This window comes from Apium graveolens, chromosome 6 (genome assembly GCF_009905375.1).
Source record: "Apium graveolens cultivar Ventura chromosome 6, ASM990537v1, whole genome shotgun sequence".
In the NCBI taxonomy this organism is placed as follows: domain Eukaryota; kingdom Viridiplantae; phylum Streptophyta; class Magnoliopsida; order Apiales; family Apiaceae; genus Apium; species Apium graveolens.
The window spans coordinates 454,214-466,397 of record NC_133652.1 but is presented as its reverse complement, the minus strand read 5'-3'; the positions used below and the strand labels follow the sequence as shown (position 1 = coordinate 466,397).

The following is a 12,184-nucleotide window of genomic DNA, read 5'->3' as shown; positions in this document are numbered from 1 at the left end:
ATTATTATTATGTATAGTATGTAGAAAAAAAATAATGATTAGCAAGTCTTTAATATTATTATCATCATGTAAATAAAGTTATTTGAATAACAAAAATTATAGTACTTTTGATAAAAGATATTGATATTAAAAGTAAATAAACCAAATCATTTTATCAAAAAAAATTCTTATATAAAAATGGTATCGTTTGATAGTGAGTATTATAATATTGTAATTAGAATTTAGAGATAGGAATATAGGACTAATATTATAATTAGTAATGAATCAATAAAATTTAGTAAAATATTAACCAAACAAAACGTGTGAAGTCGACCTTTGGAAAATAATATAGGGTTGAGTTGAGCTTCAGACCTAATTTTAAAGTCTTCGGCCGCCGATTCAATCACTTGCTCTTGCAAAGTATACCAAAGATCCAATAACTGTTAAGTCTAATTCCATTTTCTTCCAAAGTATCAAAGATTCCAAGATCCAACGGATATCATTGATTCATTTTTTCATTAAGTAATCAGTACAAAGTACATTGTATTTTGTTCAATTAGTGGTAAGTTTCTTTATTTATATACAGTAATTTGTCATTACCTAATTACTTAATTTGTCTCTGTACTTTGTAGTTTATTGTCGATGTTACTTAATTGCTTGGTGAATTATAAGATTATAAATTTATTGTTATATGCTTCAATTGTATGGTGAATCGTTTAAGCTAATTCTATGTATGTATTTTTTGTTGTAGGCTAAAATGGTTTCAGGTAGTACATGACGATATGAATGTATATTGTTTTCTAATTGAGTTGGTCTTGTAGAGAAGGGTTCCGATTCTAATTTAGATTCAAATGGGTCCGATATTGAGAAAATGTCTAAAGCTATTGACGCCAAGAAGGCGATAGAAGAGCAATACACAAATGATGAAATGGTGATAAACATTAAGGAACAAGATGATGACTTTAGATTGCTCACACCTCATGTTATTTTTTTTAACTTGCAAATATTATAATTGGTTGGAGTAGTTTTATTTATTGTTCATTTAGTATATTTTTATCAATTTTTTTTTGAAATTAGGAACTTCAAGAAGTGGCTCAAGGACCTCCTGATCTTCCTCTCTTTACTGGAACTGGACAACTGGTACTCTCAACTCTGTACTTATTTGTACTGTACTCTCATAAGTTTGCATTTGTGGGCATTGTTGTGTTATAAATAATGCTAAATAAGCATTTTATTTAAAACAAAATCAAAGAAATGCAGGCAACACTTATTCTTTGTTTTAAACGTATTGTATTATTAATGGATACCGAATATATAGTATCATATTTTATTTGTTGTCTGTTTATATGAAATAAAAGAAACTGGTTGTGATAAACGAACGAGTTGCCTAGTCTGTATTTAGGATATCACCATTCATATGAACTTTATTACTACATTGTGCCTGCAACCAAAACACCCTTCCGTAGTGTTTCAAAATACAGATTTTGTGCATATATCATATCATTGTACCTGGTCTGGTGAGCATTTTGCATTGACCTCAGAAACCAAACATGCATCTGGTACCAAAAAGGTCATCCTGCACACCAGTTGAATAATTTATTGCCATCCCACCCTGACATTTGTAGTTTATAGAATAAATTATGAGTTTTTACTAGAAAAAATAACTTAAAATTAAGTTTAGTGATTACAGAGTCAGAATGTTGTAGTTAAGCAGAGGTATGTGAAATTATGTATATACATTTTGAGCTTGTCACAATGAAATAGCATGTTTAATACAAATGCAGTAGAGTTGATTGTTAGTCACAAGTTTAATATCAAAGTATGAGTCCTAAATAGCAATCCCCAACACAAATTATGTTTTCAGTTAGTATGATTGTTACCTTCTAGTCGAATTTTGTTCATGTTTTCAGTTAGTCGATAATTCAATTATACCTTGTTATACAATTATATATATATACACACACTTAACAAATAAGTTGATTGTTAATTTTTTATGCTCATGTTATAACCTAATTATTTTTATTATAATTAAATTAAATATACAGTTTAACACTCCAAAGCGAGTATAATTGTTCTGTATTTTAAAATTTAAAATGTATAATATTGTAAATTTGTAATTAAAGACATATACAAGGGGTAGTATAAGCATGTTACCTTGAACATATAGTATTTAATTAAAATAACCATAGTTTGCAAGGTTAGTTAAAATGTCCTTCTATATATAATAATAATTTGTCTTATACAAGGAGTAGTATACACAAGTTTTAAACATATGAATTTAGGCATAATGTAATAATTGTAATTAAGCAATAATTACATTCGAATTTTAACATTAGTCAAGCTAATTTGAGATTAGCACATGAAGACATAATGTTTTGCTAATTTGTCCAATTATTAAAATTTAATCTTAATTAAGCCTTTGAAATACATATATTTGTGGTGCATCCCTCTTATAATTAAACAAGTCTTCACCATCTCTGGAAATGACTGATTGATTGTACATCTGGATTCCATTTTAACATGATCCAACAATTACTTATTCCGCAAGTCCATTTTACTTTAATTCAATCATCGACCTAGTTGTTAGCAATGAATATCTGAATTGATGACTTCTTCTTTTTTTTGCTTTGCTAGTTCTGACCCGTCTACTACGCTCCTCGATCATCTTAAGGGGCAAGGAGTTCGATGGTGCACAGGCTGTGCGCCGCTTGGAGAGCTGGTTGATTGAAAACCATGGATTCTAGCCACAGTATGCTGTGTCAGAGCTCAATGAGAAGAGTTTCTGGAAGATGTTTGATGTTGGACTTTATGACCAGTGTAGGAGGAAGTATGTATGGAGCTGTCGGAACTTTCATGAGCATGTACTGCAAGTGTAAGAAATATAGGAAGACTGAGAATGAGGTTCAGGAAGCCGAGCAAACCCATCTTGAGACCGCTTATGGAGAAGTAGACATGTGAGTAGATTAATTTTTATGTAAGTTTTCTAGCTAGATCATATGAGATCTGTTTCTGGATTTTATCATTTAGTGTTCGTCCAATATTTGTAGTTCTTGCACATTTTTTGCTATGGTTGCTATTTTCTGGAAATGAAATTAGACTTTTGGCAGATTTGGAGTTTATGTTAAGTTTGTGATTGCATTAGACTTCAACAGACTTATAATTTAAATTGGAAGCCGAAAAGGGCTGGAAACTGAAAAATCAGAATTTGCCTATTCTGGAAATACAAACTTACGACGGTTGTTCATCACATATTCCGTCATAAGTTACTAATTTACGATGTATAATTGCATCATAAATTTATATTTTATTTTATTAAAGATGGGTCTCACAAGAAAACGTACGACGTTTACTCCGTCGTAAGTAACTAACATACGACATTATTATTCGTCGTATGTTGATAACTTACGACGGAATATTTCATCGTAAGTAGATTTATTATTTTATTGAGAATGTAGGCCCCTGCTTCCTAACTTGCGACGCAATTTTATCTTGTGACGAAAAAACAAACTTACTACTCGACCAAAAATGACGATTTTTTTCCGTCGTAAATGGCTCAATTATGACGGTTTCAGTTCAAAAAAACCGTCATAAATGGCCAGATTTCTTGTAGTGTTTTAGGAGAATTTATCGTATATTTAACATTTTCTATTATGTGAAAATTTATCGTAAAGATTAAGTATATGCTTTAGGAGAAACACAGTTACATTGTATAATCAGTGGACAATACTTATTTGCACATCTGAAATGCAACGAGATATACCGACGATCATCAGTTGTTTAACTTGTACATGGTCTGTTTATAGCATCTCTAAAATCATATGATCTGCAGTAAATTACAGAGGTTAGAAAACAAATATTAGCTGTTTGTGTGGAGACTGATCAACAGTGTCCTAAGAAAATTAATACCTGTATATATGAGTAGTCTTTAGGGTCTAGCACATCTCTAGAATCATATAATTTGCAGTAGACTTAAGAAAATACATTAGCTATTGGTGGAGACTTATTAATGGTCTCTTAAATCCTAATTAAGAAAATAAATACCAGCACGAATAGTCTTTAGAGCTTGCATCAAAAGGAGTACATATCTAAAACTCCATTGATATGCATCTCATAGAATATCAATTCTACGTGTAGCAAAAGGAGTACATATCTTGGAATACCACCAATCAATATTAATCTTCAAAGAGAATGTTTCACTTATACACTGTGGAGTTTGAACTCTACCAGTATACTACTACGCAAGAAAAATCGAACTAAAGCTTATTGCATTTATAGAAAAAAATTATGCTCTCACTACAACATATTTGCAATCATACAACTGTTTTTTTGCCGTTGTGTGACACGTAGAGTTTCCGTTGTCTATCCAACACTCGTGTGATCGAATACCAGACAACGGTTGTTTATACACTTGTTAGAAGAAGACTTCATAACAGTTTTATAACACATGTTATAATACAAAAGAGACAACGGGTGGTTTAACATGACCATTGTCTAAAAACTTAACAACAACAGTTTTATGAATAAAACCTTTATTCTAGTATAATATACACAATGGTTTTCTAGCAGGCTTGTCAAACAACAGTTTTTAATTTTTTAAACCTTTGTTACAGTCCTCTTCAAACAACGGTTTCTCTATTGAAATATTGTCTGGATAATTGTTCAACAATAGTTTGCACTACTTAAAAAATAGAAGGGACAACCGTTAATATAATATAAACAGTTGTTTGAAAACTTAACAACAACAATTTTATAAATAAAACCTTTATTCTACTTTGTTACAGACAACCATTTACTAGCAAGTTTGTCAGATAACAGTTTCTATATTTATCAAAGATTTGTTATAGTCTTCCTCAAACAATGGTTTCCTTCTTAAAGTATTGTCCAGTTAATTATTCAACCATATGTTTACTCAAAAACAATTATCCCATATTATCACATACAACTGTTTATTTGCAAAAATCTTTTTGTGCAATGAGACATACAACGGTTTTAATCATTTTTGAGTGACTTTTACCTAATTGTTTACAAGATTAAGCACATTATATAAAATAAAAGAAACCAATAATTTATAAATAAAATTGTATTTGTCGTAATACAATAGTTATTTTACAATTGAAACTAATATTAAATATACAAAAGTCATCAACAAAAGTTACAACTATAACTAAAAAATTATACCAATATTAATCGGGATACAAAACTATTTAGTATAAAAAATCTTCCCTTGCTTTCTCCAAAGATTAAGAGAATTCTTCATCAATTTTGATCAAGGCAGGATAACATGAGTAAATGACCTCATGCCAGGTATGCACACTGATGGTGCAGCTCGCAATCACTTGTTAAAGTTTGTAAATTAGGCCAGACATCCAGCTCACATTGCTCCTGTACATAAACCATATCTTCTCATATGTGCATGATCTCAAAAGAACTCCATGTAAAAGGCTGGCAACAAATTCTGTTTCTAAACATAAAAAATTAATACCCGACAGTTTCGGTACATGCATAGTTTTTACAGACTTACAATACTAAATAATCTTTATGGTCTTATACCAACAATGCTAAAACTAAGTACATCTATGTAATATGAAGATGAACATGACAATTAGTATGAGGAATGACCTTTAACTTCTCCATATGAAAGGCAAGACTGAGGATTTTCCTCTGTTTAACCCATCTATCACCCTCAGCTTCTATAAGTCCAACAATAAGAAGTTTTGATAAAGGATTACCTCCATTGGCTTGTATACTGTGTGTGTGATGTGGGAAATTATCGGTACATGTGTCTTCACCCTGAATGAAGTTAATCTAAATTTAATTTTAGTATCATATAAATTATTACTCTGAGAAGTGACCTTCTCAGATGGAAGGTCTATACTGAGATTTCCACGGGAAAGGATAACACTATATGCCTCTTGCAGGATTTCATCAAAATGAGTCAAACCCTAAATCAGAAAGAAAATAATGTAGAGATCCCTATTTAGCAAAACTACAGGAGGAAGAAAATCAATAATCAATATACTAGATAATTGTATAGAACCGGCATCAATATTTTTAACTCACTTTTATGTTCTCAATTCTTGCAAATATTTGAGTCTGGCTCAGATCACCCAACTTAGATAAATAGTCACGAGCCTGCAAATGAGCAAAAAGAAGTTAGCTATCGCACGAATCTGAGCATTTAGTACCAACTATAGGACAAACAATAAAAAGAAATTTGAAAAATTCCTGTTTAATGCCAGAAAATGAACTTACTTCACGAACATCTTATGCATTTTGTTTTAAACACCCCATGTCCTTATCACCAAAAATTAAAATTGAAAAATGATATATTACATAAACAATAAAGTTAGACTATTGTGAAACTTAGGAAAGAAATGTAAAGTTAGACAAATTTCATATTTCAATTTCGGAATAAACAGCTACCACCAGCATATGTATTTGTTTCATCCATGGAAATGATATAATATTTTTTAATACTGCATTTATTTTCATCCCCAAATGTATATTACCAGCTAACATCTTTTTTCAAAATAACATATAAGTTGCAATAATTTACAACTGGGTTGGAGCATTTGTACTACCTAAGTTGTTTGTTGTCATTTATGTAATAAGCAGGAAAACATGTGTGACTAACATAATTGCAACATGGTGAATGAAAAAATGAGGGCAGAGAAGATAAACAATTAGGAGATAGAAGTAAAAAAAACAAGAAAGAACATGAAACCTTTAAGAAAGTGTGGTAAAATATTGTTGCAGAGAGCTAATTTGACTTGGAGGCTAATGCTTTTTCTCTAATATGACAGAGTTCTCTGTATAATGAAGATAAGGAAGAGTTGCAATATTAAATTGGTTCTGACAAGAAGGGGAGCATTCTTATCCGAGTATAATGCTGCTGATAGAGCTGTGTGTACTTCTGCAAAAAAAACCAATATAAGCCAGTGAGGTGAGTATTAAATTAGAAGATAACAAAATTGTACAAAACAAACATGAAGAAGGGATTAAATATATAGAGCTGTACCGTCTGTGTGCATCAAAACAAACACATAAATAAGGGTGATAATATCTGCCACCACCAAGAGTTCAATCAAAAATCACTCATACCTAACAACCAAGAGTTCAATCCAAAATTAGTCAAACCTGACCTGACTTCACATAAACATAATCCTTCTCTACAAACATCCATTAACCTCAAATGAAAACAGCTAGTAGCTTTCACAAATATCCTTTAAGGTTAAGCTTTTCGGTGGTCTCCTTAATTCCGTCATCACAATTATTATCATATATAAACCATCTCTCAACTCCAATCCAGGCATGGTAAATTATCCATTCACGAATTGTAGACGCTTGGTTCTATACCATTATAAAAGCACAAAGCTCATATTATTTATTCTTTTCTCCCAAAGACTTCAAATTAGAAATCTTAGCAACAGAAGGCATAAGCTGAGCATCTGTACCTCTGCAACAAATCAAACAATTGTTGCAGTTGGACAGGAATCCAAACAGACAAAGTGGCACTCAAAATTATGCCAGAGGGCTCTCCTGGTCCGTGAACACCTCTCCGTATCATCAACCTTGCATCTTCACCCATATTTCCAACTTGAACTTCAACAAAGGATGATACAATTGGTGGATTGAACTCTCATCGTATTCTGCATGCTCTCATTGTATGCTCTCATAACATACATCTCAATTAAACAAGACATCAAAACAAAAGTGTTATAAGACAATAATAATGTATTAATCAGCCAAAAAAAGGCATCGTGCTCAATTAGAACAACTCCAAGTACAAAGAGACGCTCAATTTATAAAAACTAGTAATATCGAGAGTAATCAACTCTAGCCGAAAATTTGTAAATGGTACAAAAACTCTTATATCTAGTTACTTACATTGACGAATTCCTGATTGAAAACAACTTCATCTCCGAAATCCAGAGCTACATTTCCAACCAGAGGAAGCTCACTCTAAACAACACACAAATCGGAAAAAAAATTAAACATAAATCTGCCCAATTAATTAACACCAACACTTGTATGGTCAACTATAAACTACAACAATCACAAATGTAATAAATATATAAAAATAAGAAAAACTTACAGCCTTGACGATTAAGCTACGAGAGGAGCGAGAAGAAACGGAGAGAGATGTAAATGATTTACGGAGAGCAGAGGAATTGAAAAAGGGAGTAGAAGAAGCAGCTAGGGTTTTGTTTATTAAATTTGGGGGAAATGTTGAGACATGGTTTAGAGTTAGAGCGAACAGATTGAGTTGTCAAGCCCTACAAAATACGGAGCATCTCATCTATACCTTGGATTGTGAATCCAAAAAAATGGAACTAAACCCAGCGAATAATCAAGTAAGAGGCATCCCTAAACCACTTTGTTTCAATTGAAGAGAGAGAAGAGAGAGAGGGAGAGAGAGAAAGAGTTAACCAAGACGGAATGAAAAATTATCAATCAAGAATAAAGCTGGAGACTCAAGCTGGAGACGTAATCGGAGAGATGAAGATATAAGTAAGATGAGGTCTGAGATTGAAAGTAAAAGGGGGAGATATTTTATCAGATTTAGAAGTAAAGGGGGGAAACAAAATTTTGTGAAGGGGGGAAATGATTAAGAATAAAATCAAAATTAGTTTCAATTTCAAATTATTTATTTATTTTTATAATGATTAGTGTCAAAATATTTTTATTATTTTTATATTTTTTCATATGACAAAATTTGATAAATTTGATAAATTTGAAAAAATCATTTTAAAAATTAATCTTGTAAATCGGGAATGAGTCTCTTTGTCAGGAGGGGTACTTTTACCGGATTTTTCTAATCCTGACATGCAAGATGAAGTTCATATTTTTTAATAATTTTTTCATATGACTAAAATTGATATATCTTAACATCCGTACGGTTGGATCGTCGAAAAAATCAATTTAAAAATTAATGTTGTAAATCAGGAACGAGTCACGTTGTCGGGAGGGGTACTTTTACCGGATTTTTCTAATCCTGACATGCAAGATGAAGTTCATATTTTTTAATAATTTTTTCGTAAGACTAAAATTGATATATCTTAACATCCGTACGGTTTGATCGTCGAAAAAATCATTTTAAAAATTAATCTTGTAAATCGGGAACGAGTCTCGTGGTCGGGAGGGGTACTTTTACCGGATTTATCTAATCCTGACATGCAAGATGAAGTTCAAATTTTTTAATAATTTTTTCATATGACTAAAATTGATATATCTTAACATCCGTACGGTTGGATCGTCGAAAAAATCATTTTAAAAATTAATCTTGTAAATCGGGAATGAGTCTCGTTGTCGAGAGGGGTACTTTTACCGTATTTTTCTAATCCTGACATGCAAGATGAAGTTCGTATTTTTTTATAATTTTTTCATATGACTAAAATTGATATATCTTAACATCCGTACGGTTGGATCGTCGAAAAAATCATTTTAAAAATTAATCTTGTAAATCGGGAACGAGTCTCGTTGTCAGGAGGGGTACTTTTACCGGATTTTTCTAATCCCGACATGCAAGATGAAGTTCAAATTTTTTAATATTTTTCCATATGACTAAAATTGATATATCTTAACATCCGTACGGTTGGATCGTCGAAAAAATCATTTTAAAAATTAATCTTGTAAATCGGGAACGAGTCTCGTTGTCGGGAGGGGTATTTTTACCGGATTTTTCTAATCCTGACATGCAAGATGAAGTTCAAATTTTTTAATAATTTTTTTATATGACTAAAATTGATATATCTTAACATCCGTACGGTTGGATCGTCGAAAAAATCATTTTAAAAATTAATCTTGTAAATCGGGAACGAGTCTCTTTGTCGGGAGGGGTACTTTTACCGGATTTTTCTAATCCTGACATGCAAGATGAAGTTCATATTTTTTAATAATTTTTTCATATGAATAAAATTGATATATCTTAACATCCGTACGGTTGGATCGTCGAAAAAATCAATTTAAAAATTAATGTTGTAAATCGGGAACGAGTCTCGTTGTCGGGAGGGGTACTTTTACCGGATTTTTCTAATCCTGACATGCAAGATGAAGTTCAAATTTTTTAATATTTTTCCATATGACTAAAATTGATATATCTTAACATCCGTACGGTTGGATCGTCGAAAAAATCATTTTAAAAATTAATCTTGTAAATCGGGAACGAGTCTCGTTGTCGGGAGGGGTATTTTTACCGGATTTTTCTAATCCTGACATGCAAGATGAAGTTCAAATTTTTTAATAATTTTTTATATGACTAAAATTGATATATCTTAACATCCGTACGGTTGGATCGTCGAAAAAATCATTTTAAAAATTAATCTTGTAAATCGGGAACGAGTCTCTTTGTCGGGAGGGGTACTTTTACCGGATTTTTCTAATCCTGACATGCAAGATGAAGTTCATATTTTTTAATAATTTTTTCATATGAATAAAATTGATATATCTTAACATCCGTACGGTTGGATCGTCGAAAAAATCAATTTAAAAATTAATGTTGTAAATCGGGAACGAGTCTCGTTGTCGGGAGGGGTACTTTTACCGGATTTTTCTAATCCTGACATGCAAGATGAAGTTCATATTTTTTAATAATTTTTTCATAAGACTAAAATTGATATACCTTAACATCCGTACGGTTTGATCGTCGAAAAATCATTTTAAAAATTAATTTTGTAAATCGGGAACGAGTCTCGTTGTCGGGAGGGGTACTTTAACCGGATTTTTCTAATCCTGACATGCAAGATGAAGTTCAAATTTTTTAATAATTTTTTCATATGACTAAAATTGATATATCTTAACATCCGTACGGTTGGATCGTCGAAAAATCATTTTAAAAATTAATCTTGTAAATCGGGAACGAGTCTCGTTGTCGGGAGGGGTACTTTTACCGGATTTTTCTAATCCTGACATGCAAGATGAAGTTCGTATTTTTTATAATTTTTTCATATGACTAAAATTGATATATCTTAACATCCGTACGGTTGGATCGTCGAAAAAATCATTTTAAAAATTAATCTTGTAAATCGGGAACGAGTCTCGTTGTCGGGAGGGGTACTTTTACCGGATTTTTCTAATCCTGACATGCAAGATGAAGTTCAAATTTTTTAATAATTTTTTTATATGACTAAAATTGATATATCTTAACATCCGTACGGTTGGATCGTCGAAAAAATCATTTTAAAAATTAATCTTGTAAATCGGGAACGAGTCTCTTTGTCGGGAGGGGTACTTTTACCGGATTTTTCTAATCCTGACATGCAAGATGAAGTTCATATTTTTTAATAATTTTTTCATATGACTAAAATTGATATATCTTAACATCCGTACGGTTGGATCGTCGAAAAAATCAATTTAAAAATTAATGTTGTAAATCGGGAACGAGTCTCGTTGTCGGGAGGGGTACTTTTACCGGATTTTTCTAATCCTGACATGCAAGATGAAGTTCATATTTTTTAATAATTTTTTCATAAGACTAAAATTGATATACCTTAACATCCGTACGGTTTGATCGTCGAAAAATCATTTTAAAAATTAATTTGTAAATCGGGAACGAGTCTCGTTGTCGGGAGGGGTACTTTAACCGGATTTTTCTAATCCTGACATGCAAGATGAAGTTCAAATTTTTTAATAATTTTTTCATATGACTAAAATTGATATATCTTAACATCCGTACGGTTGGATCGTCGAAAAAATCATTTTAAAAATTAATCTTGTAAATCGGGAACGAGTCTCGTTGTCGGGAGGGGTACTTTTACCGGATTTTTCTAATCCTGACATGCAAGATGAAGTTCGTATTTTTTTATAATTTTTTCATATGACTAAAATTGATATATCTTAACATCCGTACGGTTGGATCGTCGAAAGAATCATTTTAAAAATTAATCTTGTAAATCGGGAACGAGTCTCGTTGTCGGGAGGGGTACTTTTACCGGATTTTTCTAATCCTGACATGCAAGATGAAGTTCAAATTTTTTAATAATTTTTTTATATGACTAAAATTGATATATCTTAACATTCGTACGGTTGGATCGTCGAAAAAATCATTTTAAAAATTAATCTTGTAAATCGGGAACGAGTCTCTTTGTCGGGAGGGGTACTTTTACCGGATTTTTCTAATCCTGACATGCAAGATGAAGTTCATATTTTTTAATAATTTTTTCATATGACTAAAATTGATATATCTTAACATCCGTACGGTTGGATC

At 31.5% G+C, this 12,184-nt stretch overlaps 1 long non-coding RNA gene across 1 annotated transcript; it reads right to left on the bottom strand.

The window, feature by feature from the left end:
* Window positions 1–5,171: 5,171 nt before the first annotated feature.
* On the bottom strand, window positions 5,172–8,478 carry LOC141668415 (uncharacterized). The gene is made up of 6 exons (XR_012553059.1): window positions 8,075–8,478; window positions 7,434–7,941; window positions 6,998–7,329; window positions 6,704–6,892; window positions 6,040–6,111; window positions 5,172–5,361 (listed from the first exon to the last, which is right to left on the bottom strand). It is a non-coding gene; the product is annotated as an uncharacterized LOC141668415 (long non-coding RNA).
* Window positions 8,479–12,184: the final 3,706 nt, after the last annotated feature.